This window comes from Choloepus didactylus, chromosome 9, assembly GCF_015220235.1.
Source record: "Choloepus didactylus isolate mChoDid1 chromosome 9, mChoDid1.pri, whole genome shotgun sequence".
Lineage (NCBI taxonomy): Eukaryota > Metazoa > Chordata > Mammalia > Pilosa > Megalonychidae > Choloepus > Choloepus didactylus.
This window is the reverse complement of record NC_051315.1, coordinates 66979754-67006457: the sequence shown is the minus strand read 5'-3', so window position 1 is coordinate 67006457 and position 26704 is coordinate 66979754. Positions and strand designations below refer to the sequence as shown.

Here is a 26704-nt window from a genome sequence, read left to right as displayed (position 1 = left end):
AAGTCACAATAGAACAGATGAAACCACAATGGAGACATACAGCAGCAGACTTAGGAGAGGCAGAAGAAAGGATCAGTGAACTAGAAGACAGGACATCTGAAATCCTGCATACAAAAGAACAGATAGGAAAAGAGTGGAAAACTATGAGCAGGGTCTCAGGGAACTGTGATTATGGTTGAAAGAGGAAGGTTAGGGGTAGGTATGACACCAGAAGGAAAGATAGAAGATCAAGACTGGAATTGTATAACTTAGTGAAACCTAGAGTGGCCAATGATTGTGATTAAATGTACAAATAAAAGAATGTTTTTACATGAGGGAGAACAAATCAATGTCAATTTTATAAGGTATTGAAAATAGAATGGTATTGGGGAAAAAATACAATCAATGAGAGAAGTCAGAAGTCGGTGGAACCAGAAGAGGAAGGAGAGGTGCCAGTCACGTGAGGAGTTAGATTTGAAGCACAGAAAACCTCAGCAGCCCATCGAGGTCCTTGGACTGTGAGCCACTGGCCAAGAAAGGAAAATGAAGGCAGTGTGAAGACTGTGTGCTGACAGAGAGAGCAAAGATCCGGACATACTTCTACCTGAAGACAGCCTATCAGGACCAGGGACTGACAAAGCAAGCCGAGAAGATGAAGGTGTTTGTCTCCTGTCCCTGAGTAAACTTCAGGCTCCAACCCATATCTCCTGGATTTTCCTTCCAATACAAGAAGTGAAATCTGACAGCAATTTTTAAAATGTAATATGACTAGAAGACAAAAAAGAAAATACTTATTGACCTATTGTCTCTGACTTCTGATATTTAACCTAATGTCCTTTCAAAAGGCTACAAGATATTCCTTTCTGTTGCTTTAAATCCATTTTGCTATTTCTGGGCTTGCTGAACTTTCCTTTCCCAGAGGATCATAAAGCTTTAATGAAGACTGTAAGAGAGGCCCACCCACTTGGGGGCCTACACATCCTTTCTTCCAAGAAGGTGTTTAGAAAACAAGTTTCCTTTAAGTCTTACCAGTACAACTGATGCCCTAATGGACAATTTGTGCTGGAGATGATGTATTCATTCATTCTTCCATACATCAATTTATCAACATTGTTATCTAGTCATAATGACCAAAGCAATATACAACAAGGACACAATAGGGACAGTGCAGGTATGGTATCTGCCACAATGAGCTGGGAAATTTTGGAGGAGATCATGGCTAACACACAAGGAGTAATTAGGAATCTGAGCATCATCGAGAGACTTCCAAATGCCTGTACCTCGCAAATCTCCACTTTTAAATGTTTTCTAAAGAAATACCAAAATGTCAGGAGGGAAATTTATGTGTAAAGATGTTCATGTCAAGCATGATTTATAGTAGCAACAAGGTAGGAACAACTTAAATATCCATCTAAAACAAATTCAACTCAGCAGGTGGACTCACTGCCCTCCCCCTATATGGGATGTGACTCCCAGGGGTGTAAATCTCCCTGGCATCATGAGACATGACTCATGGGGAGGAGCTTGGCCTTGGCATCAGGGAATTGAGAAAGCCTTCTTGACCAAAAGGGGAAAGAAAAATGAAACAAAGTTTTAGGGGTTGAGATATTTCAAATGTAGTTGGGAGGTCATTCTGGAGCTTATTCTTATGCCATATATATATATAATATTATATATATATTCCTTTTTAGTTTTTAGTGTATTAGCATAGGTAGAAGGAAATACCTGAAACTGTTGAACTGCAACCCAGTAGCCTTTATTCTTGAAGATGATTTTATAACTACATAGCTTACATAGTGTCACTGTGTGATTGTGAAAACCTTGTGGCTCACACTCCCTTTATCCAGTATATGGAAGGATGAGTAGAAAAATGGGGGCAAAAAGTAAATGAATAATAGGGAGAGATGGGGAGTATGGGATGTTTTGGGTGTTATTCTTACTTTTCATTTTTATTCTTGTTTTAATTTTTTTGGAGGGATGAAAATGTCCAAACATTAATTGTGGTCATGAATGTACAACTATATGGTGATACTGTGAACAAATAATTGTACGCTTTGGATGACTGTATGGTATATGACTATATCTCAATAAAATTGCATAAAAAATAAAACAAATAAATTATGATTCATGCATGCTGCCTGTGCCAGTTTGAATGTATTGTGTCTTCCAAAATGCCATTATCTTTGATGTGTGGGCAAATGTGTTAGTGTTGATTAGATTGTAATTCTTTGATTGAATGTTTCCATGGAGATGTGACCCACCCAGCTGTGGGTGATAACTCTGACTGAGTAATTCCTGTGAGGGTGTGGCCCTGCCCATTCAGCCTGGGGCTTGATTAGTTCACTGGAGCCCTATAAAAGCTCAGACAGAAGGAGCAAGCTTGCTACAGCCAAGAGGGACACTTCGAAGAATTCATGGAAGCTGAGAGAGGAGCTGAAGCTTATAGAGACATTTTGGAGATGGCCTTTGAAAGCAGACCTTTGCTCCAGAGAAGCTAAGAGAGGACAAATGCCCCAAGAGCAACTGAGTGACATTTTGGAGAGAAGCTGAATCCTAGAGAGGAACGTCCTGGGAGAAAGCCATTTTGAAACCAGAACTCTGAAGCAGACACCAGCCACGTGCCTTCCCAGCTAACAGAGGTTTTCCAGACACCATTGGCCATCCTCCAGTGAAGGTACCTGCTTGTTGATGTGTTACCTTGAACACTTTATGGCCTCAAGACTATAACTGTGTAACCAAATAAACCCCCTTTATAAAAGCCAAAAAAAAAAAAAATACAATCAATGCAAACTAGAGCCTATAGTTAACTGTAACATTGTAGTATGCTTCTGTTAATTGTGACAAAGACAATATACCAAAACTAAATGTCTATAAGAGTGGGATATAAGGGAGAGGTATGGGACTCTTGGTATTGGGGGTGTTGTCTAAATTTTTATTTTATTTTTTATTTTATATTTTTTTAGTCATCACCTTTTTCCTTTTTTCTTTTTTCTCCTCTTCCTTTTTCTTTGCAAAAGAAATGAAAATGTCCTCATATAGATTGTGGTGGTGAATGCATAATTATGTGATTATACTGGGAACAGTGTTTTAAAACTTCAACTTCTGTGCAAGACTGAAGGAAGAGATGTTTATTTGGTGCAAAATTTCTGTTTTCTGTAGCACAGTACCTAATTGAATTTGTATGCTCAATTTATTCAAACACGGTAATTACATGGAACTTTGAATAGGGAGTGAGATCTGGTTGGCTTGTACAGGTTAGTGTGAAGCCCTGATATATCCCAGAGTAATTTGGGCAAAGAATAAAAATGTATATGCCCAGCCTCCTTGAGGGACTGGGGGAAACTGTGGAAATATTAAACTTCCCTACCTGGGGAATTACCAATATTCTCACAAGCACTGGGGGCAACCAAGTTAGAAGGCTGAGCCCTCAATCTTGGGGCTTGCCCTTATGAAGCTTATTTCTGCAAAGGAGAGGCTGAGCCTACTTATAATTGTGTCTAAGAGTCACCCCAAGAGTACCTCATTTGTTGCTCAGATGTGGCCTCTCTCTCTAAGCCAACTCAGCAGGTAAACTCACTGCCCTCCCCTCTACTTGGGACATGACTCCCAGGGGTGAGCCTGGCCCTGGAATTGTGGAATTGAGAGTGCCTTCTTGACCAAAAAGGTGGAAAAGAAATGAAACAAAATGAAGTTTCAGTGGCTAAGAGATTTCAAATAGAATTGAGAGGTCACTCTGGAGGTTATTTGTATGCATTATATAGATATTTCTTTTTAGTTTCTAGTGTATTAGAATAGCTAAAAGGAAATATCTGAATCTGTTGAACTGTAATACAGTAGACTTGATTCTTGATGATGATTGTATAACTATATAGCTTTTATTGTGTGACTGTGTGATTGTGAAAACCTGATGACTGACATTCCCGTTATCCAGTGTACAGGCAGATGAGTAATAAAATAAAGACCAAAAATATATAAATAGTAGAGGGGAATAAGGGATATGGGATGTTTTGGGTGTTCTTTTATATTTTTATTTTTACTTTTTTCTTTATTTTGGAGTAATGAAAATGTTCTAAAATTGATTGTGGCAATGAACGCACAACTATATGATGACACTGTGAGCCATTGGTTGTATACTTTGGATGGATTAAATGGTATGTAAATATCTCTCAATAAAATTGCATTAAAAGAAGTCAGACCCCACCCAAAAGTGCAATTTATATGATTCCATTTATATAAAATTCTTGAAAATGCAAACTATTTTATGGTGATAAAGAGCAGATCAGCAATTGCCTGGGAGTAGTAAAGAAATTACCAAAGGACATGAGGAAACTTTGAGGGGTGATGATATCTATCTTGATTATTTCATAGGTATGTACATATATCAAATTGTATCAAATTGTGCATTTTATATATGTGCAACCTCTGTGACTACACTAAAAACTATTGAATTGAACACTTTAAATGGATGATTGTTATGGTATTTGTGAAATGTATTTTCAATAGCGCTGTTGAAATATGTGCCAAACAAGAAAAGCCCTGGACCAGATGGCTTCACTACTGAATTTTACTAAACATTTTAAGAATAATGTACACCACTACTACTCAACACTTCCAAAAAATTGAAGTGGAGGGAACACTTCCCAAATCATTCTATGAGGCCAGCATCATTCTAAAACAAAAGCCCAATAAAGATATCACAAGAAAATTACAGACCAATATCTCTCATGAATATAGATGTAAAACTCCTCAGCAAAATACCAGCAAACAAAATCCAACCACACATTGAAAGAATTACGCATCATGATCAAATGAGATTTATCCCAGGTATGCAAGGGTGGTTCAACATAAGAAAACCAATTAATATAATATCCCACATTAATGAAACAGAGAAAAAACATTTCAAAAAAATTCAGAAAAAAACACATTAAAAAATTTTTCAATTGATCCAGAAAAGGCATTTGACAAAATCCAATGCCCTTCTTGATAAAAAACACTTAGAAAACTAAAAATAGGAGGAAACTTCCTAACATGGTAAAGCGATGTATGAAAAACCCACTGCTAACATCATACTCAATGGTTAGAGACTGAAAGCTTTCTCTCCAAGATCAGTAACTTGACAAGGATGCCCACTGTCACCACTGTTAATCAACATTGTATTAGAAGTTCTAACCAGAGTGATTAGGCAAGAAAGAGAAATAAAGGCATCAAAATAGGAAAGGAGAAGTAAAACTCACCCTATTTTCTGACAACATGATTTTATATACAGAAAATCCTGAAAAATCTTCAACAAAACCTCCTAGAGCTAATAAACAAATTCAGCAAAGCGGTTGGGCACATTTCAACACCCCCAAATCAGTAATGTTTCCATACACAAGCAATGAACAATTGGAAAAAGAAATCAAGAAAAAAATGCCATTCACTATGTTAACTAAAAGAATCAAATATCTAGGAATAAATCTAACCAAGGATGTAAAGTACTTGTAAACAGAAAACTACAAAACATTGCTTAAAAAAATCAAAGAAGACCTCCATAAATGGAAGGATTTTAAGACTATCATTAAGATGTCAATCCTACCCAAAGCAATTTATAGATTTAATACAATTCCTATCAAAATTCCAACAACCTTCTTTGCTAAATAGGGAAGCCAATCATCAATTTTATATGGAAGTGTAAGGGGCTCTGAAAAGCTAAAGCCATCTTGAAAAAAGAAGAATGAAGTTGGAGGACTTACACTTCCCAATCTTAAAATTTATTACAAAACCTCAGTGATCAAAACAGCATGGCACTTGTACCAGGACAAACCTGGAGACCAATGGAATCAAATTGAGAGCTCAGAAATCAACCCTTACATTTATGGCCAAGTGATTCTTGACAAGGGTGCAAAGACTACTCAATTGAGAAAGAATAGTCTCTTCAGCAAATGGTGCTGGGAAAACTGGATCTCCATTTGCAGAAAGCAAGAAGGAGGACCCCTACCTCACACCTTATTCAAAAGACAACTCAAAATGGATCAAAGACCAAGATATAAGAGCGAGAACTATCAAACTCCTAGAATAAAACAGGGAAGCATATTCAGGGCCTTGTGTTAGCCAATGGTTTCTTTTTTTTTTTTTAATCTTCATTTTATTGAAATATATTCACATACCATGCAGTCATACAAAACAAATCGTACATTCGATTGTTCACAGTACCATTACATAGTTGTACATTCATCACCTAAATCAATCCCTGATGCCTTCATTAGCACACACACAAAATTAACAAGAATAATAATTAAAGTGAAAAAGAGCAATTAAAGTAAAAAAGAACACTGGGTGCCTTTGTCTGTTTGTTTGTTTGTTTCCTTCCCCTATTTTTCTACTCATCCATCCATAAACTAGACAAAGGGGAGTGTGGTCCTTATGGCTTTCCCAATCCCATTGTTACCCCTCATAAGCTACATTTTTATACAATTGTCTTCAAGATTCATGGGTTCTGGGTTGTAGTTTGATAGTTTCAGGTATCTACCACCAGCTACCCCAATTCTTTAGAACCTAAAAAGGGTTGTCTAAATTGTGTGTAAGAGTAGGCAATGGTTTCTTAGACTTTGTACCCAAAGCACAAGCAACAAAAGAAAAAATAGATAAATGGGATCACATCAAAATTAAAAAGTTTTGTGCCTTAAAGGAGTTTATCATAAAACTAAAACAACAACCTACACTACAGGAGAAAATAATTGGAAACCACATATCTGATAATGATTTAATATCCAGAATATATAAAAGAAATCCTTCAACTGAACAAAAAGAAGACAAATAACCCAATTTAAAATTGAGCAAAAGACTTGAATAGGCATCTTTCCAAGGAAGATATACAAATGGCCAGAAAGTACATGAAAGGATGCTCAACATCATTAGCCATCAGGGAAATGCAAATCAAAACCACAGTGAGTTGCCATTTCAACTCCCTAGAATAGCTACTATTAAAAAATGGAAAATAGCAAGCATTGGGGAAAATGCAGAGAAATAGGAACACTCATTCATTGCTGGTGGGAATGTAAAATGGTGCAGCCACTGTGTAAGACAGTCTGGTGGTTCCTCAGAAAGCTAAGTATAGAACTACCATATGACCCAGCAATCCCACTATTGAAATCTCACTACCTTGAAGCAGGGACTCAAACAGATATTTGCACACCAATGTTCATATCAGCATTATTCACAATTGCCAAATGGTAGAGGCAACCTAAGTGTCCATCAACCAGTGAATGGATAAATAAAATGTGGTATATACACACAATGGAATATTATTCAGCTAAAAAAAAGGAATAAAGTCCTTATACACGTGACAACATGGATGAACCTTAAAGGCATCATGTTGAGTGAAGTAAGCTGTTTTGGTTTCCTAAAGCTGCTATTATGCAAAATACCAGAAATGGATTGGCTTTTATAAAGGGGATTTATTAGGTTACAAATTTACAGTTCTAAGGCCATAAAAGTGTTTAAACTAAGGCACCAATCACCTTCACTGAAGAAATGTTGATGGTGTCCAGAACACCTCTCTCAGCTGGGAAGGCATGTGGCTGGTGTCTGCTGGTCCTATGCTACTGGTTCTTGTTTCAAAATGGCTTTCTCCAAAATATCTCTGGGCTTCTGTCTCTCTTAGCATCTCTCAGCTCTTTGCTTTTTTCTGCTGGGGCATTTCTCTCTAAGTGTCTGGGAGTCCTCTCTTAGCTTCTCCAGGACAAACTCTGGATTACATATCTTGGCTTCTCTCCAAAATGTCTCTGTCAGCTTCTGTGAGCTTTCTTAAAGGACTCCAGTGATCTAATTAAGACCCACCAGGAATGGGCAGGGTTTTATCTCCATGGAAATATCTAACCAAAAGTTCTCACGTATAGTTGGGTGGGTCACATCTCCATGGAAACAACCTAATCAAAAGGTCCCACCCCAATCAAAAGACTAGTAAGTCTGCCCCCACAAGATTGCATTAAAGAACATGGCTTTTGTGGGGGACATAATAGATTCAAACCAGCACATAAGCCAATCACAAAAAGGACAAATATTGTATTATCTAACTTATTTGAATAATTAGAATAAAGAAACTCTTAGAGTCGGAATCTAACTCATCCTATGAGGCCAGCCTTACCCTGACACCAAAGCCAAATAAAGACAACACAAGACAAGAAAATTTCCTACCAATATCCCTTATGAATATAGATGCAAAATTCCTCAACAAAATACTGGCAAACCAAATCCAACATTATATTAAAAGGATTATACACCATGACCAAGTAGAATTTGTTCCAGGAATGCATGGATGGTTCAGCATAAGAAAATAAATCAATGTAATGTAATACATTAATGGAATGAAGACAAAACACCACATGATCATCTCAATTGCTACAGAAAAGGCATTTAACAAAATTCAACATCCTTTCATGATAAAAACACTCAGAAAAATAGGAATAGAAGGGAACTTTCATTTTACTAGGGTTATGTTAGTTAATGGGTAGAACATAAATTATATAATTACCTTGCTTCTTTTTAAAAGTCTTTTTTGGTTTAAGATGAAGCTCTGACTTGTAGCTGGCTGCAAGTACTTTCAGAGAAGCATCAGAGTAAAACAATATAACTGACAAGGAAATTTGGCTGTTTCTGTGACATATAACATTTTAAAAATGACTAAAACCATAACTAGCAGCACTATATTATAGTTTAATATTATGCAGATCAGTAACAAATAGGTTAGAAAATTTCTTTTAATTTTTATGACATTGTCTAAACATTTCTTATGCAACTTATATCAAATTAACAACCATTTTTAGCACTTCATTTTTTTAAGGTGAAAGAACAAATCCTTTGCAACTGTTGGGAATAAGAAGATACCTTTTAGGGCTTGACCTTGAAAAAGCAAAATGTTAAAAGTTGTCAGGTTTGAAACAATACTTGGTTTTTTATTTAAGGTCAAGGAAAAGACTTAGCTCATTTAAAGGTGAGAAGACATGATAAAGTTAACATAAAATACAAGAAGTTATTTTGATAAAACACAGATTTTCTGCCTTTTACACTGATTATTAAAAAAAAACTTTTATAACTTTTTACTAAAAGCAGACCAATAATCTAAGGAAACTTTTTTACTTTTAAAGAGAGAAAACTAAATTTTTGTTTGACTAAGACTTAAAAAATTTTTTAAGATAGACCCATCAAATCCTGCTTGGACAAAATTACTTTTTTTTCCTTTTAATAAAAATACATTTTTTATATTTTATATTAAAATTTACTAAAATGATTCCAGAAACTTTTTTTAAACAAACATCTTACAACACACAATTACCATTAAAATTAAACTTGTCTGAATAATGCTAAATATTTAAAACACTTTAGGCAATGCATTCTGAAACAATAACCTACAATCTTTTGGAAAGAATTAAAGGAATGTATAGGTATTACATTGTTCCTTCCTAAAAAGCACAATGATTTAATTTTGCATGAATTTTGAAATTCATGAAAGTGTTTTGTTTTTATAGTTTTGGTAAATCATTTAGAGATATGTTGGCTTTATGTGTATGTCCACTACTATGGGGTACTATATGCAGGTGAAGCCAGGCATAAGTTTCACAACCTTGTATAACAGTTATTAAATCAGAGTATTTGAGGGGGATTCCTAATGTTCTTGCCATTTGTCACCCCATGGCTTCTCCTCTGTGCCCTCCTTTTTTATGTATTATAACGCAGCCTCCTCAGCAGGTGGGGGACATATTAGGAGGATATGAGCTAAAGCATTTGCTTCTTGGTCACTAGGACAAGTTTTCCTAATTTGATTAATTACCTAGCAGAGTATTCTCTTACAACCATTGTTTTATTTACCAGTGAAACAGGGCTGTTAAAGGGGCTTTGTGCCAGTCCAACAACTTGCACTTTTGCCAATTTTTAAATTTTATTAGTTACTTCTTGATGTCCTCCTAGGGATTTCGGGGTTTTGGATTTCAATCCTTTTCAATCCTTTTTAGCCAAGATAATCTTTGACCAGTTCCTTTTTTTTCGTTTGTTTTAACTTCCTAATTTAAAAAACCTGATAGGCTTCACTTCTCGTTATTTCTTCTATCTAATTGCTCTGGAAGGTCTGCCACTAAAGCAGAGTTAGAAGTCTGCGTACCTTTTATAACTGTAACTTTTCCTTGAACTTGCAGATTTCTTTTTCTTAAGACAGTCTGCTATAGCTAGCTGTACCACACATAATGGCCAGCTGACTGCAGCTGCAGTGCATCTGTTATTTTTATCAAATTTCATAATCTTTTGTTCTTGTAATAATTTTTAATTGGATAATTACCCTCAGGTCAAGAGTCCCATCTTTGGTCCACTCTGCCCCTTTACTTAATTTCTATTGTGGCCACACACAGTTGCAATAACATAGTAACAATTTATTTTTTTAAATGACACTCTCCAAATTTAGACCAATCATTAAGAAAACAATTTCCAAGGGAGATGTAACCAGTACACTTTGAAAGTTTCCCATGGCTGGGCAATACCAACAGAAATCATGACGATAGAACAGCAAAGGAGGAGCTCCTTAAATATAACTGGTTCCTCACAACTGCAATCTGCACGAACTGCACAAATTCAAAAGGGAAACCAAAAATCTGGGGACATAGATAGTGGGGCTTAAACCGACTGAGTTGTCATGCACAACCCCCGGATCAACTCAATTAGCCTTTTCACACAATAGGCCAATTGAAACAAAAGGAAGCAAAGTGAAAATAACAAACAAAACATCACACACTCACCCAGCACAGAGAAAGTCTTGATCACAAAGTCACCTTCACCCAGAGATGCCTGGTGCCCGTCCATGGCAGGCGCCTCCACCCGGACCCTCCAGTCCTGGTTCTCCAGGAGAAATTCCCAGGCAGCTGCAAGGCACAGAGCCGAGCGGCCCAAGGGAGCCCCGCAGCCAACAAGACTCGCCTGTTGCAGTCGCCAATTGTTGCTGTCAGAAAACATGGTCCTAAATAGGCCCACCTGATCCTGAATCAAACAGAGAAACGAGTCTCTTTGCTTTGGTGAGAAACTGAGTTTATTGAAGATGCATCAACAAGGGACTAGAGGAAAAAAACTTTCCAAGACCATTCAGAGTGAGAAGAGTAGTTTGGGCTTTTATAACCCCAAGCAGACAAAGAAATGGCCAGAATCCAGAAGAAGACATAAGGGAAGAAATAAATAAAAGAGAAATAGCTGTTTGGTTAGTATTTCATGTTATCCTGAAGTCCTCCCCTCATTCAGGCTTCTTTTTCAAGGAGAAGGCGGCGCTGGTTAACAGACCACATGGTGGTAACCCGTGCATCCTCCTTCAGACAATTCTGGGACAATTCCTGGGAACAGAGAGTAAGTTTTTTGTTGTTGTTGAAATTAGAGCAACAGCAAGTTATTTTAACAAGGACTTTTTATGCTTAGAATAACTCAAGGCTGTTTGAGTGAAGTGATCTTAATAGACAGGTTCCCCCCCCCCCTTTGCCTACTAAAAACTATTATAAGCATCTCCTAGCTAAAGAATTATATTGAGTAATTTTTCTACTTATCCAGCTGTCAAAATGAGCAGAATAAGCATATTCATTGAAGCCAGAAACTAGAATACAAGTCACCAGGGGCCAAGTTGGGGGGGTGGGAATGGAGAGTTAAGGTTTAATTGGTATGGAGTTCTGTTTAAGGAAATGGAAAAGTTTTGGCAATGGATAATGGTGATGGAGGTACAACTCTGCATATGAAATTAACACGTCCCAATTGTATATTTGAAAAGGGAATGTTTCAATTTCCTGCTCAAGAAAATGCCATGCAATGGGTCAGCTTAAACAACAGGAATTTATTAGCTCACAGTTTTGAAGGTAAAAGAAAGTCCAAATTGAGGTGTCATCAAGAGTGATGCTTTCTTCAGAAAGTCGGGGGTTCTGGGGCTGGCTGCCAGTGATCCTTGGTCCTGGGCTCCCCTGTCACACAGCAGTGCACATGGCAGCCTCTCCTGGTCTCTCCATTTTCTTCTGGGTTCTGTTGAATTTCAGCTTCTGGTTGCTCCCTCTGTGGTTTTCTCTCTATCTTTCTGAGTTTCATCCAATTTATAAAAGGTTCCAGTAATAGGATTAAGATCCATCCTTAACTAAAGTAACCTCATCAAAAGGTCCTACTTACTAAAGTTCACACACACAGGGAGGGATTAAGTTTAAGAACATGTTTTTCTGGGGTACATATGACTCCAAACCACCACAGGGAAAAAAAAGGGAAATTTTAGGTTTTATGTAAGTTACCACACATACACACAAAAACCCATAGCATTGTACAACCTAATGAAAACAGTGCATTCAAGTTAATAGCATAATTATAATAATATTGACTCTTGAATTGTAACAAAGGTACCACACTAATGCAAAATGTAAATAATAGGGAAAACTATGTGTGTGTGTGGTGGGGGGTATATGGAACTCTGCACTTCCTGCATGATGTTTCTGTAAACCTACAACAACTGCTCTAATAAAATAAAATAAAATTAAATTAAATTAAAATGCTTGTTGTTTTCCAGAATTAATACAGAAAAATATTCATGGCCATTGACTTTTTTTTTTAATAAGGTGAAATCTTATAACAATGGATGCTACTACAACAATTTTCTTTAAGGCTATTTTCTTGCATGGCCATATTCCATAGAAACAAAACTTTGTTATTTCAGTAATGATGAATGAATCTGGTATGACTATTATTTTTTATGTAAAAGGTCTTCTGGTAATTTGTATGTAAACATATCACTCCACCTGTTTAATGGTTTGAGACAAGGATTGTGTTTTACTCAGTTCTTGTCTGTTTCCCCACCAAACAGTGCCTTGCATAGAGTTACAGCACGATAAATGGTGCTAAGTGAAAAGACTATGTTATGTGCTATCTGACATGTGAACTGAGAACAGGATTGAATTATGGATCACATTTTTTTTAAACTGGAAGTAGCAATTATCAAACAAATCCCACACCTATTGCATTCCTGCTAGGAAAAAAACAAAAGTTAAATTTTCCAATCTCTATGTGAACCAAAGCAAAACTTCAAAAATATTTAGACATAGAGAAAAGGAATAAGGCCAGGCAGGGAAGCAATAGGATGTTTGCACATAGTGTGTATGCAGCAGGCCAACTTCATTTCCCTATTATAACATTTCCTAAAGTATGGTCCAGAGAACACCAGTTCTAGAAAAGCCCAGGGTCCAAGGTCAAATAAGTTTGAGAAACTTGCCCAGTGCTTTTCTCTCTTTCAGATTCACAGTGCACACTGGCAAATGAGAGACTATCAGAAGTCCTGCCTACAATAAAGACAACTTTATTTAACATTGTTTTACCTAGTATTGTCCACATTTATTTGACCATAGTTGCACCTATAAACATTCTGCAAAGGTTGGTTCTGTGGAGTACGCGCACTTCAGGAAATCCTATGCAGCCTTTGTTCAAAGGGTTTCTTTCTCTTGTTTCACCGTTGCCATTCCATCTCCAGATCCGGCAGCACTAGGAATGTGAGCATTTCCAGCAAGGTTTTGATTGTAGGAAAATGACGCCACAACCTGACAATTTGGCAGTCCCAGAGACAACTTACACAATTGAATTTTACTGGTATGTAAGGATTCACTTCAAATCCAGGGAATGACTTCCCAGCAATGTCTGGAATGTTGTCATAAAAATGGATCATGACATCCAAATCCTGTTTTGTATGTGAGGAGGACAGAGAGAGAGAGAGAAGAAAAACATAAAATTATAACCATCGGAGAGGTGTGGTTTCCCACCTAAGGCAAGCACCAGGCTGTGGCGGCGGTAGTGTGGGTGAGGTTAGAGGAAGATGCGCCTGCAAAGGAGACCCAGAAGAGTGTCCAGACAGGCAGGAAAACCAGAGAACAAGATGCTGGAACTACAGGGGAAAAACTTGACTGACCTACCAGATTATGATCATGTAGAAGATGAAACTTTTCCTCCTTTCCCACCTCCAGCCTCTCCAGAGAGAGGAAATGATGAAGGTGCTGAACCTGATGAAGAGTCAGGGAGAGGAGCACCTGTTCCTGTACCTCCAAAGAGAACAGCTAAAAGGAATTTACCAAAGTTGGATGCTCAGAGATTAATATCAGAGAGAGGGCTTCCAGCCCAAGGCACGTGTTTGATAAGGCAAAATTCAAAGATGAAGGTCATGAGGCTGAAGACTTAAAAGATGTTGATCAGACACATGGAGCACTGGGCACATAGGCTATTCCCTAAACTGCAGTTTGAGGATTTTATTAACAGAGTTGAATACCTGGGAAATAAAAAGGAAGTTCAGATCTGTTTAAAATGAATTCGGCTTGATCTCCCTATTTTACGTGAAGATTTTATTAGCAGTAATGATGAAGTAAGGGAAAATAAAGGCCATGATGTAATTGCTACCGAATTTGATGCCTTTTTGACAAACTCATCTGAAAGTGACAAGTTTGCTTCTCAGTTAAGTAGAAGCCTAACGGAAGAGCAACAACAAAGAATTGAGAGAAATAAACAACTAGCCTTGGAAAGAAGACAGGCAAAGCTGCTGAGTAACAGTCAGTCCCAAGGAAATGACTTGGTAGTGAACACACCGATAGCACAGACAGTTGAAGAGGATAATACAGGTGAAGATCAAAAAAAGGACTCAAATGGATTAAATGAAGACATTCTGGACAACCCACATAATGCTGCTGCTGCCAATACTATAAATGTAGAGGAGGAGTTAAAATTAGAGAATACGCAACCGGATTAATCTTTTACAAATGTACAGTAGTCACTATGTTTCATCAAGAAATGATGGTACTGAAGTTAGATAAGACTCAACTAAGAGAGAAAATGTACCTACTAACTTACTATCCTCCAAGTTTGGGGTACTATGGATTTTGTCTCCTTTGAATGAAAATCCTTTTGTAGTAAAGTTTTTGCAGATTTCCACTTTAAAATCTGGTATTTATTTATAATTATGCTTTTCATTTATTTGTGAGCTTTAATTAACAATCTATTCTCTTTAGTGTTTATTTTTATATAGATGGATATTGCTTCATAAAATGATAATAATAAGCAGTTTCTGCTAGTGTGCCATTGGATGCCTTGTTTTCACTAAATTGTGTGACTTTAAGATGTAAATATATATTATTAATGTCCATTTAAAAAATAAATGAAAATAAAAATTGTTTTACAAACTATCAAAAAAATTATAACCATCAAATCTCTCTGATGTTTCTTATAGTTTTCTACAAATAAATATACAGTATCCATTTTTCCTTAAATCCATTTTCAGGCTTCCAGTTTATTCTTGTGTATTTATAAATCTCCTCTCTAGATGGCAGCAGAGATGGAAAAATGATGGAAAAATTCATAACAGGCAATAGCAAACTGACATCAACAGCCCTCCCTCAATTCACTCTTTTTTTTTAAGAGAAAGAACCTGAGGTACACTGGTTCTCACTTAATTTTTCCTACATAATTTTAATCAGTTATATGGGGGTGTAATTAATGATAAATTGCTATCAGTGAACAAGGAAACTGACCCCTTACCAGCGTCTCTCAAACTCTAGTAGTGTTTTCTATATCTTGAGGAAAATGTCATCGTTGTTCCTACATCATGCAGAGTGCCACTGTAAGCATGCTGTTTTGCATCATTACATCAAGCATCTGGTACAGCTGAACTGGTTTGCCATAAGTATGGGATTTGTTTAAGATATATAACAACGCTATACACTAATCCTCTTGTCAACTGATGGTTTGAACCTGCTATAATCAATATATCATCAGATGCTGCACTGAAGCTTAGAAAGTTAGAATGAAGGTGTGTTGGTTTGTATATATTATGTCCCCCAGAAAAAGCCATATTCTTTAATGCAGTCTTGTGGGAGCAGACGTATTAGTGTTAATTAGGTTGGAACCTTCTTATTGAGTGTTTCCATGCAGATGTGGCCCCACTTATTCAAGGTGGGCCTTGATTAGTTCACTGGAGTCCTATAAAAAGAGCTCACAAACAGAGGGACCCCAGAGCAACTGAGAGTGACATTTTGAAGAGAAGCTGCAGCTAAGAGAGGACAAAACGCCCTAAGAGCAACATTTTGGAGAACACCATTTTGAAACGCAACCTAGGAGCAAATGGATGCCAGTCATGTGCCTTCCGAGCTAACAGGTTTTCCGGATGCCAATGGCTATCCTTCAGTGAAAGTACCCTATTGTTGATGCCTTACCCTGGACAGTTTATGGCTTTAAGACTGTAACTTTGTAACCAAATAAAACCCCTTTTTAGAAGCCAATCCATTTCTGGTGTTTTGCAAAATGGCAGCATTAGCAAACCAGAACAGAAGTAACACTTTATTAAAAGTTTGCAACTTATGGTTGAATTAATAATGCAAGAGAAAAGTAGTGGAACAGACTTAGAGGAAGACCTTTGTGCTTTCCCTGCTAGGGAATTTTTTAAAACCTTACCCTTCAGGGGTTCATTGAATTTCTTCATTAAACAATAAAATAACCAACAAGATGTACTCAACAAAATCTGCTGATAGGGAGGACATAAGGAAGCTGTCCCCTTCAACATATGGCATATCAAGAAATCAAAAGTGCTCCAGGGAACACTAAATTCGTTACGTGCAATGAACTGGACAAATGTCAGTGATCTGCGCCTTTTAAACAACATCAAAAATCACCATGTGAAGTGAAAATAATTGTAGTCCGGGTTCTCTAGGGAAACAGAACCAACAGGAGATATCTGTAAATATGAGATTTTTAAAAGCGTCTCATGCAACTGTGGAGATGCACGAGTCCAGATTCTGCAGGGCAGGATGCAAGAGTCCAAGTTCTGTAGGGCAGGTCGTGAGCTGGCAACTCTGATGTAGATCCTGGATGAACTCCTTAGGAGAGGCTGGCTAGTGGAAGAAGAAATGAAAGCTCTCTCTTCTCCCTTAAAAGTCTTCAACTGATTGTATTAAATCCAAATTATTAGATTCTCTCATTGCAGAAGACACTCCCTTAGTTAATAGGAGATATAATCAGCCACAGATGCAATCAATTGACTGATGATTTGATAAACCAGCCATGAAATGTCCTTGCAGTAACAGTTAGGCCGTGCTTGCTTGACTAGACAATTGGGCATCATCACCTGGCCAAGTTGACACATGAACCTAACCACCACAGTTCATAAATAAACCAATCTGGGGACAAAATAAAAGATTGTAAATAGATCTCAGTTCATGTTTAGGGAAAAAAATATCAATTTGCAACATATCAGAGTCCTTTTTAAATTCTCATGCTCACTCTCTTGTTCTCTCTCACTCCTTTAGTAAAAGCAAACATTCCAAGAAAGTACTCTCAACACTCCATCTTTCCTTTAAAAAAGGGTACCTTTTGATAATTGGAAAAGTTGTCTCCATTCACTGTTTCAACTTCCTGACCTTTCTCAGGTAGCCAGCTATCAATTTGTAGCTATATTCAAGGGAAACTTTTCAGTTCTTTCAGTATTTACGTATCCACCTTCTTGATACTTTCTCTTTCCTCGACATCTTCAATACCACCTACATGCTCCCAGATATTTTTCTCTAGTCCAGAACTTTCTCTTGAGCTTAAGACCTTTTAGACTTCCTTACCTGTAGATTACATGGACACCTCAAACTCAAACTGAGCTCATTTCCTCTTCGAATTTCTACCTCCTCCTGAATTCCCCTGTGAGTGGCAAGCACCACTATGAACTCATTGCTGCAGCTAGAAACTTGTGTATCATCCCTGACTGTTCCCTTCATCATCTCTAACTTCCATTTGCATCACCAAGAACCCATGATTCTGTTGCCTAAATACCTCTTCTACCCTTTTGCTTATCTCCTTCTCCTCTGCCACTATCAACCCTCACCTAAACCCCTGCTACCACTTCCTTACTGGTCTCCCTTTCTCCAGCATTCCTCTCAAACTATCCCCACATGGTAGCCCTGTGATTGTAATGAGCAAGGACTCACACAGATACAAGAGTCCTCAAACAGTCACATATGCAAAAAAGGAACAGTTTTTTCTTCGAGTAAATTTAATTTCTGATTCTGAACATCCAACCTTCTTCCTCTGAGGTGAAGTTAGCAATTTTTCTGTCAACTGAAACTGCATAAACATTTCAATTCAGAAATCTGTTTCAGACCTTCCTTCTCTCCTTCCTGTCTTTTACTCTTGGGGCTCCTAGGAAGAGGATGGATATTCACGTAGGATTGGCTGCAGTTTGTGATGGGTGGGAGCCGTCCATCTAGATCTCCTCTGTGTGCTGCCAATGCTGGCATGAGCAGCTGGTGCCCTTTGTTGTCTATACTTTCATCAGGGGCAGGGCTCAGGGTGCCCTCTAGGTTCTGGGACCCTGCTGGCCCTGACAGGTGGGGATGGCCTGGTTGGGTGCACATGCTAGCTTCATCTCACAGAGGGGCAGCCACAGCCCCCGCATTCCCAGTGAGAAATCCAGGAACATCCTTTCCTTTTGCCCAGCACATTCCTTCTATATCAGGTAATCCCTCCCCACACCCCCAACCCACACAGCATGGGGCAGGGAGAACAATTTATACTTACACATTCATATGAATTGGTTTAACGTCACTGGTTCACTCTCTGGTTTAACATGAAAAGCCCTTTGAATTTACATTTAGTCACATCAACTCTGGGTCTATCTCCACAGCAATACATATGCTTTCCACTGACAAAAGAATCAGGGGACGGGAGGTGCAGAGGAGGGGTCAACAGTCCAGAACCCCAGGAGAGAGACGAGAGGAGAAAGTACATTCCATTAATACTTCACATATCATCCTGTCATATGTTCTCTCCAAATCATAAATCTGATCAGCTCATTCACCATCCGTAGCTTCCCATTGCCTTTAGGAAAAAGTCTGAACATTTAAACTTAACCTACAAGTTAAGATCTGTCCCTAGTTTACCTCTCCCGCCTCATTGCCCACAATTTCCCTTCTTCTTTCAGTTCCATGGTCTCTCTTGCCTCTGGGCTTTCTCACATTCCTTAAAGATTTTCTCCAACTTTTCCCCATACCTTGCTAATTCTGGCACATACCTCTGGGCCTGGTTAAAAGCCACCTCTCCTGGAAAGTCATCCTTAGCCTTCCTCCCACCCCTGACTTTGATGTGTTCCCGCTTTGCAGTCCCATAACTTTCACATGCCATAGCACTTATCATATTTTAATTGTTTTATTTGTCTGCTCTCCTACTAGACAGAAATTGCTTTTAAGGCAAGACTATGTCTATTTTGGTTACTGTAAACCCTCCAGCACCCAGCATGTGCCTGACACATGATAAGACCTCAATAAATATTTGTTAAATCAAAAATAAATGTTGTATTTCACAATAAGGAAATAACTGAAACTATGGTACTGTAATTCATAACTTTGGAAATTTCCTCTGTGTGTGTGTGTGTGTGTGTGTGTGTGTATAAATACTTGTTAAATCATACTTTGAAAGATATTATTTTTTGTATATATGTTATATTTCACAATAAGGAAATAACTGAAACTGTGGAACTGTAACCCATAATATTCTTTGAAATTTGTTCTCTAACTACTTGTTAAATTACACTTGGAAAGTTATCACTTCTATGTATATATGTTACAGTCTACACAAAAAAATGAAAAAATGAATGAATGAATGAAGAATAAATTGAATGTGGATGCCAGATATTAGCTGAATCGTGTGCACTGTTTTTTTTTTGTTTTTTTTTTGTTTTTACTTTAAAGCAGGACTCAGCACTTTATTGTGTTTTCTCAAAAGCAAACCAATTCCTCAAAGCAGAGATGAGCAATGTAGATTTGACTGAAAATTTATAGACAGAGGAGAGGATTTTCGTGGCAGACATTTCTATCCTCCCTTTAAAATCCCTCTTTGGCTTCCAGACAATGTGCTTTCCTCTCCCCCTACTCCCAAATCAGTCTCTGAATTTCCTTCCCTAAGAAAATATCACTCAGAGAGGACTGTGGAGGAAGGATTGGAGAGAGATGGGGCTCATATCAAGTAGTACTATTTAGAAGACAATTGATTGAGGTCAGGCACAAATGATGAAGGATTGAATTAAGAAAATTACAAAATGAAGAGCACAATGTGGATTTCAGGGATTTGGGGGAGAGAAAATGAACCGTATGTGGTTATTGATTGAAAAGAAAAAGGAAAGAGAGGAATATAAGGTGCTTTCCCGAGTTTTCTATATCCTGAGTTGATTGGTGACACCTTAAACCAAACCAGAAGGAAGGAAGAAATGATGGTTGGAAGATGATGAATGAGGGGGTAGGTACTGAGAGTGTCAAAGGGTTAGAATCATTCTAAGGGAAGTAAGAAAGAGAAGTAAGCAAGGAAGTACAGATATAAGAATTATCGACCTCTTGAGAGTCCAGCTGAGGCTAGAGACAAAACTTGGTATTGGCACTAGTCCAAATAATTATGTGATTTTCTTTAATAACTTGGACTGCCAAGGGAAGGAGCAGAGACAATGGTTGGTTGGCTTGATCCAAGACTCAGGATTTGCTGGGAAGATGTGGCACAAAGACCATGGGGCAATGAGATTTGCAATGCTATCTAAAATGTTCAGAGTGATGGACTGTGGCATCTAGGCTCAACAGGGATAGAAGTGAGGGCAGGTTAGTGCTGATGGAGGGGTGCAGGGGAAGAGGGGTCAAGAAACTGGATGTCTTGATACAGTGAAGAGTAAGAAGGAAAAGCAGCATAATTAAGAAACAGAAGATGCAGAACAGAGAAGGGACTGTGCATGATGCAATGTTTGTGGGAGTAAGAGTTCATGGAATTTAGGACCCGAGAGGAAAACAAATCCTAGAAAGGAGAATGTTCTCTTCTCCCTCTGAAATGAGAGGGAAGTAGAAGAGGAAACATTTTCTTTAAATATATCTCAGTAGAGGAATCACATTGGATGAGAGAAATCACATTGGAAAATCTAGATTTCTCCTTGAAGCAGGAGGGGAAAGCCATATGCAGAGGGCTTGAGGAAAGTAGAAAAGGTTTAGAAAAGGAGTGGTGGGGAATGTGGTGGGAAGACAATGTTTAAAAACCAAAGAATTGCCTGGTAGTAGTGATGGCTTAGCTCAGATCAGTCGGCTTACATTGACTTGGATCAATATTTAATATATTCTGCTTGTGAGCAGAAACACAAAGCATATGGTGTATTTTATTTGGGGCTGGAGATTAACAAAACAGAAATGAATAAAGGATCAAAGGGTTAAGGGCATCAGGATTTTGCTGAAATTGCCAACAATGGTAACAGTTTGAGGGAAAGACAAGTAAAAGCTGATTTGTCCTCAGCATTCTGAGAACAGTGAGGAAGCAGAGATCAAAACAAGGAGGGTGAACAGAAGATTCAGCGGCCCTGACAAAAATAACACCAGGATCTTCCAGACACTTTCTCCATAAAGTGAAAAGGTGGATGCCCCCTTTAAATCATTAACTAAACCAGCATTCAAATCTGGGCAGACTCTCCCAGGTTGGCCTGTTCTGCTTTGCCAAGAATTGATAAGCTTCTGTGAACCCTCCAGGGTGAGTAAGTCATGATCCACCTTCCCTGTCTGGACAAGTTTGATCCAGCCTCCCTCCTCCTGCTGAAGCAGGCCTGAGCTATGTGCCGGGATTCTGGGTCTTATACTAATTATCACATTCCAGAATGTGGGGCTCCTGCTGGCACTGCCTTTAGAGGGCCCTGCTCTCACCTTCTCTGGCTGTGTCCCTTACCACCATGAGAGAAGACTGGGGGGCGGGGGCAAGGGGATGTGCTCACTCAGAACCCACATCATTCCCCTCGAGACTACACCCTGGATACCCTAGAACACATCAGAATTCCTTGCCCAAGTGCCTGAAGTCCACTTCTGGGACCTACCTAGGCTTCTTCCCCAGAGCCATCCTTCTGAAGATAGACTCTGCCACTAGTGTGTACACTCCTAGGCCTGCAGGGTGACCAAGAGAAGCCCAGTTACAGAGGTGTGGACAGAGCTTGGAAGTGTGGACGTGGTGTCCACAGGCACGCATGGTTTGGTGAGAGCCAGGGATGGGAAGAGAAGGGGACAGCTTCAGGCTGGGGTCTAGCTCTCCATGCCTCCCCACCTCTGTGTCCTGGTACAGAACTCTAAGGAGTGCAAGAATTCCAATCCAAACCTGGCCTTCCATGTCAGCAGGAAGGTAGAGTTAACCAGAACACATTTTATGGAACAGTCAGTTTGATTTGTAACTTTTAAATAGCTAGACATATGGAATATGAATCTCCATTTGTACTCATGCTTTTGGCCTCAATATGTTATGGATAGGTCTGGCTCCTGCAATGTATTATTTGCCTGTTGAAAAAGAATAGTCCTTCAAAATTATTATTCTAAATTTATATGATGTAATGGTTTGGTCCAAACTATGTTCCAAGGTGGTAAAAAATAAAAATCCATTAAGAACCCTGTTTGTATTTCTGAAAAATTTTGCTAGCCTGAACCGTTTCCTCAATTTTTCATATCATTTGATATCATTTGATATCATTTTAATAGAGTATGTTTCCCTATTTTATTAATGTTTGTATTTAGGCTGCATTTTCTAAAAGAGTCTGTGAACTTTCTTATCCTACCTTTGAGGTACACAGCTAAATCTTGAAAATAACAGATAAATAAACATTGGAACATATCTTCAGTTTATCCTTTGATTTTTGAGAATGTTATTCATCGTGCCTTTTTCTTATGTTCAGATGCCTGCTGATAAATTCACTTAGACAAGTGCTAGATTTAAGAGCTGTCCTGAAAATCCATCCACTATATTTTCATTTCCTTCAGTATCAGATCTTAACTAAATAGAATTAGGGGAAGCTGAAAATGTTTAGTCATTAAACTATAGTGAAGGAAAGGCAAGCCTCTAGATCATCTGACATGGCCCATAGCCTCATTCCACTTGAATCTTACAACAAGCCCTCTACTACATCCTGAATCTCAGAATAGGATGTGACCTCTTGGTAGAGTCTAAGCTAAGATCTTTGCAATAGTAGCTCATGATCTGCCAAAAAATACCAAAACCTTATTTTGTTGATATTAAGTTGGGAGAAGATTCAAGTTCCTGACTCAGGGCTATGATTAATTTGTTGGTTGAGGGACACAAAGTAAATCATTTCCAGTTTTCTATTCCGAAGCTTCTACTGCTGTAAAATACGGGGTGGGGGTTGGGGGATGGTGATTCATTTAGCTTACCATTTTCCAAACCTACTAAACCTGGAAACCTTTTCTTTTGAAGCATTGGGCAAAACTAATATTCCAAGAAACACCCTTTGGGAAATGTTAGACTAGATCAACGGGTTCTCAACGGGAAAAGGGAGAGGTTGTGGCGGAGGGGGGACTTTTGCTCCCAAGGTCATGCGGCAATGACGGGAAACATTTTTTGGTTGTCCGCTGGAGAGACCAGGGATGCTGCTAAGCATCCTACAATGCATAGGACAGCCCTCCACCACGAAGAATTATGCAACCCAAAATGTCAGTAGTGCTAAAGTTGAGAAACCCTAGACTAGATGAGCTATCTCTAAATCCTCTTCACCTCTAAAATTTGTATGAGGTATTTTTGTTTTTAAACTCAGAAAATTCTGTTTCTCTTTCACTCAAAGTCAGCTGTGAGTCTCGGGTCAATTTCCAGAACATTTTTCTTCCATATGTTGCCTTCATATGTCAGCTGCTTTGATCTTCTGGAACCCTCCCATCAATACATGCTTATATGACTGCAAAGAAATAGAAAGCATAGGGAGTCACACACTGGATTTTAAATGCCTTTACCTGGAAGTGATAACTATCTCTTCTGCTTCTTTTTTTTTAATAACAGACTTACTGAGATATAATTCACCTACCATACAAGTCACCCATGTAAAATGTAAAATTTAGTGGGCTTTTTTTTGTATATACACAGATATGTGCAACCATCACTACAGTCAATTTTAAAACATTTTCATCACTCCTAAAAGAAACCCTGTACCCATTAGCAGTCACTCCCAATTTCTCCCCAGGCAACAACTAATCCATTTTCTGTCCCTATAGATTTTCCTATTCTGGATGTTTTATATAAATGAAATCATATAATATGTGGTCCTTTGCTGGCTTCTTTCACTTAGCATAATGTGTTCTAGGTTCATCCATGTTGTAGCATGTATCAGTACTTCATTTTTATTGCTGACAAGTATTCCATGGTATGGATATACCACATTTTAGTTATCCATTCATTAGTTGATAGACATTTGGATTGTTTCCACTTTTTAGATGTTACGAGCAATGCTGCTATGAACATTCATGTACAAGTTTTTGGTGGATATATGTTTTTATTTCTTCTAGGGAATGGAGTTTCTAGATCATATAGAAACTCTATATTTAACCTTTTAAAAAACTGCCAGGCTGTTTTCCAAAACGGCTACACCATTTTACATTCCCGCCAGTCGTGTATGAAGGTTCCAATGTCTGCATATCCTACCAGCACTTGTTATCTGTCTTTTTAATTCTAGCCATCCTGGTGGGTATGATGTGATATCTAATTGTGGTATTGATTTGCATTTCCCTGATTACTAATGATGTTAAGCATCTTTTCATGTGCTTGTTGGCCATTTATATATCTTCTTTGGAGAAATATCTATTCAGATCCTCTGTCCATTTTTAAATTGGGTTATTTGTCTTTTTATTATTGAGTTGCAAGAGTTCTTTATGTATTCTAGATACAAATCCCGTAACAGATACACGATTTGCAAATTTTTCTCCCATTTTGTGGATTTCTTGATGATGTCCTTTGAAGCAAAGAAGTTTTAAATTTTGATGTCCAGTTTATCTATATTTTCTTTTTTTGCTTATGCTTTTAGTGTCATATCTCAGAAACTATCGCCTAATCCAAGATAACAAAGATTTATACCTTTGTTTTCTTCTAAGAGTTTGCTCTTACATTTAGGTCTTTGATCCATTTTTAGTTAATTTTTATAGGTAGTGTGAGATAAGTCCAAATTCATTCTTTTGCATGTTGTCCCAGAACCATTTATTGAAAAGCCTATCCTTTCCCCATTGGATTATCTTGGCACCCTTGTGAAATATTGACAATAAGTGTCTAAGTTTTAAAAATACCTCCTATCTGGTATCCACAATTTTCTTTTCTAGAAAGATAACTGATAAGTCACACCACAGGCTACCATGAATCTTTGAAATAAAAACAGACAGATTTAACAATTGGTTTATTGTTCTGGAGTCATATAGAAAATTTTACTTGCAGTTAAGGCATTTTTTCCCTTTAGATGGATTTTACCCAATCAGAAATCTAAGTAAACTGGTAAACCAAGAATTCACAAACTTCGGTATAAGTTCTAATTTCATATTTTGCCTTCATATTTTTCCTTTTATCCAAAAGAGTAACATTAACTTTTTATAAAATTCATGATAATTGATTATATTTCTAGCACTTGAGCTTAGAATGCATTTCTTGGCTAAAAGATCTCTTTATCCTTCTTTCATATGTGGAAAGAAATAAAACATGTGACCTTAATCTCACAAATGTGGCAGAAGGGTTGTTTTCTCAAATAATACAAGGATTTAGGATGAAAGTGTGTTTGGGTTGAGATTGTTTTATAGATCTAATTGGCCCCCTGTTTTAATTTTATTGCTCACTGCATTTTGTTGCCACTTACACTGATGAAGATAAATTTAATTGTGTTCTGTCATTTATGGCATTAATATTTCCTCTAGGTTTCAATGCCATGAAGTTCTCCTTTAAATTTCTACAGGGATTAAACTTGGCAATAATATTAGGTAATTAATTCATATGTCAATTGATAGCAAGGTCCAGTAATTAAAGTCTACTTTAGAGTAAGTTATTAACTCTCCAATAAAAAAAAAGCACTTTATCAACTTATCAGTTTTAGCTAGTTATTCCTGTTGACAGATGAGATAAGGAAGTTATTGACTGTACATAATCACCTCTGTACTTTCACCAACTGAACACTGGGGTCAAATGGAAGTCTAGGTTGTTCAAGGTCAGAGATTAAATCTGGAATAAACCAGTTCAGGTTGATGGCCCTGGGGGGTGGGAAAAACTGCCCCTTGTTCTTGTTACCCTAGTAACACTGTCATCTTAAACTTAGCTAAGTTTGTTTTTGCTCTGTTACAAACTCTCAGACTTCTTAAACTAAAAACAGCCTTAGACCAAGGATTTCACGTTGAGATCTGAGATACTAAATCACTTCCGTGTTTATATTTTATTTTCTTGTTTATATATATATATATATATATATATATATATACTCTCCACTCCTTGTGAACAGACTGAGGGAGGTAAAAAATCAAATTAAGTGTAATGTCTAAGACACAACAGCTACAGACCTTTTTTTTGCAAGCCTAAACTAGTTGCAAGTTTCCATCTCACAATGGCTGAGTTTCCTTTTACTCTGCTTTATTTCTTGTCTTGGCATCTGGTGACACTTATTCAGTTTGAGAGCCCTCCATGACGGGTCCTTTGGTCCCCCTAGTTGTCTTGTGATAACTACTACCAAGATCAATCCAGGTCTTACTCTTTCATGCGGTCGGTGTGGCTAGGGTAGTTGTTCCCAAGCCCAGCTGATCATCAGAGTTACCTTGGGTGCATTTTAAACAGCTTTTCAGGCTTCATCCCAAACCTACTGAATCTGGATCTCTGGAGTGAGGGAATCTGTATATGTCAAAACTTCCCAAGGTGATTCTCATATTCAGCCAGATTTGGAGCA

At 37.8% G+C, this 26704-nt stretch overlaps 1 pseudogene; it reads left to right on the top strand.

Moving 5' to 3' along the window:
- Positions 1 to 13843: 13843 nt before the first annotated feature.
- LOC119544608 lies at positions 13844 to 14883 on the top strand (annotated as a pseudogene).
- The last annotated feature ends 11821 nt before the right edge of the window (positions 14884 to 26704 follow it).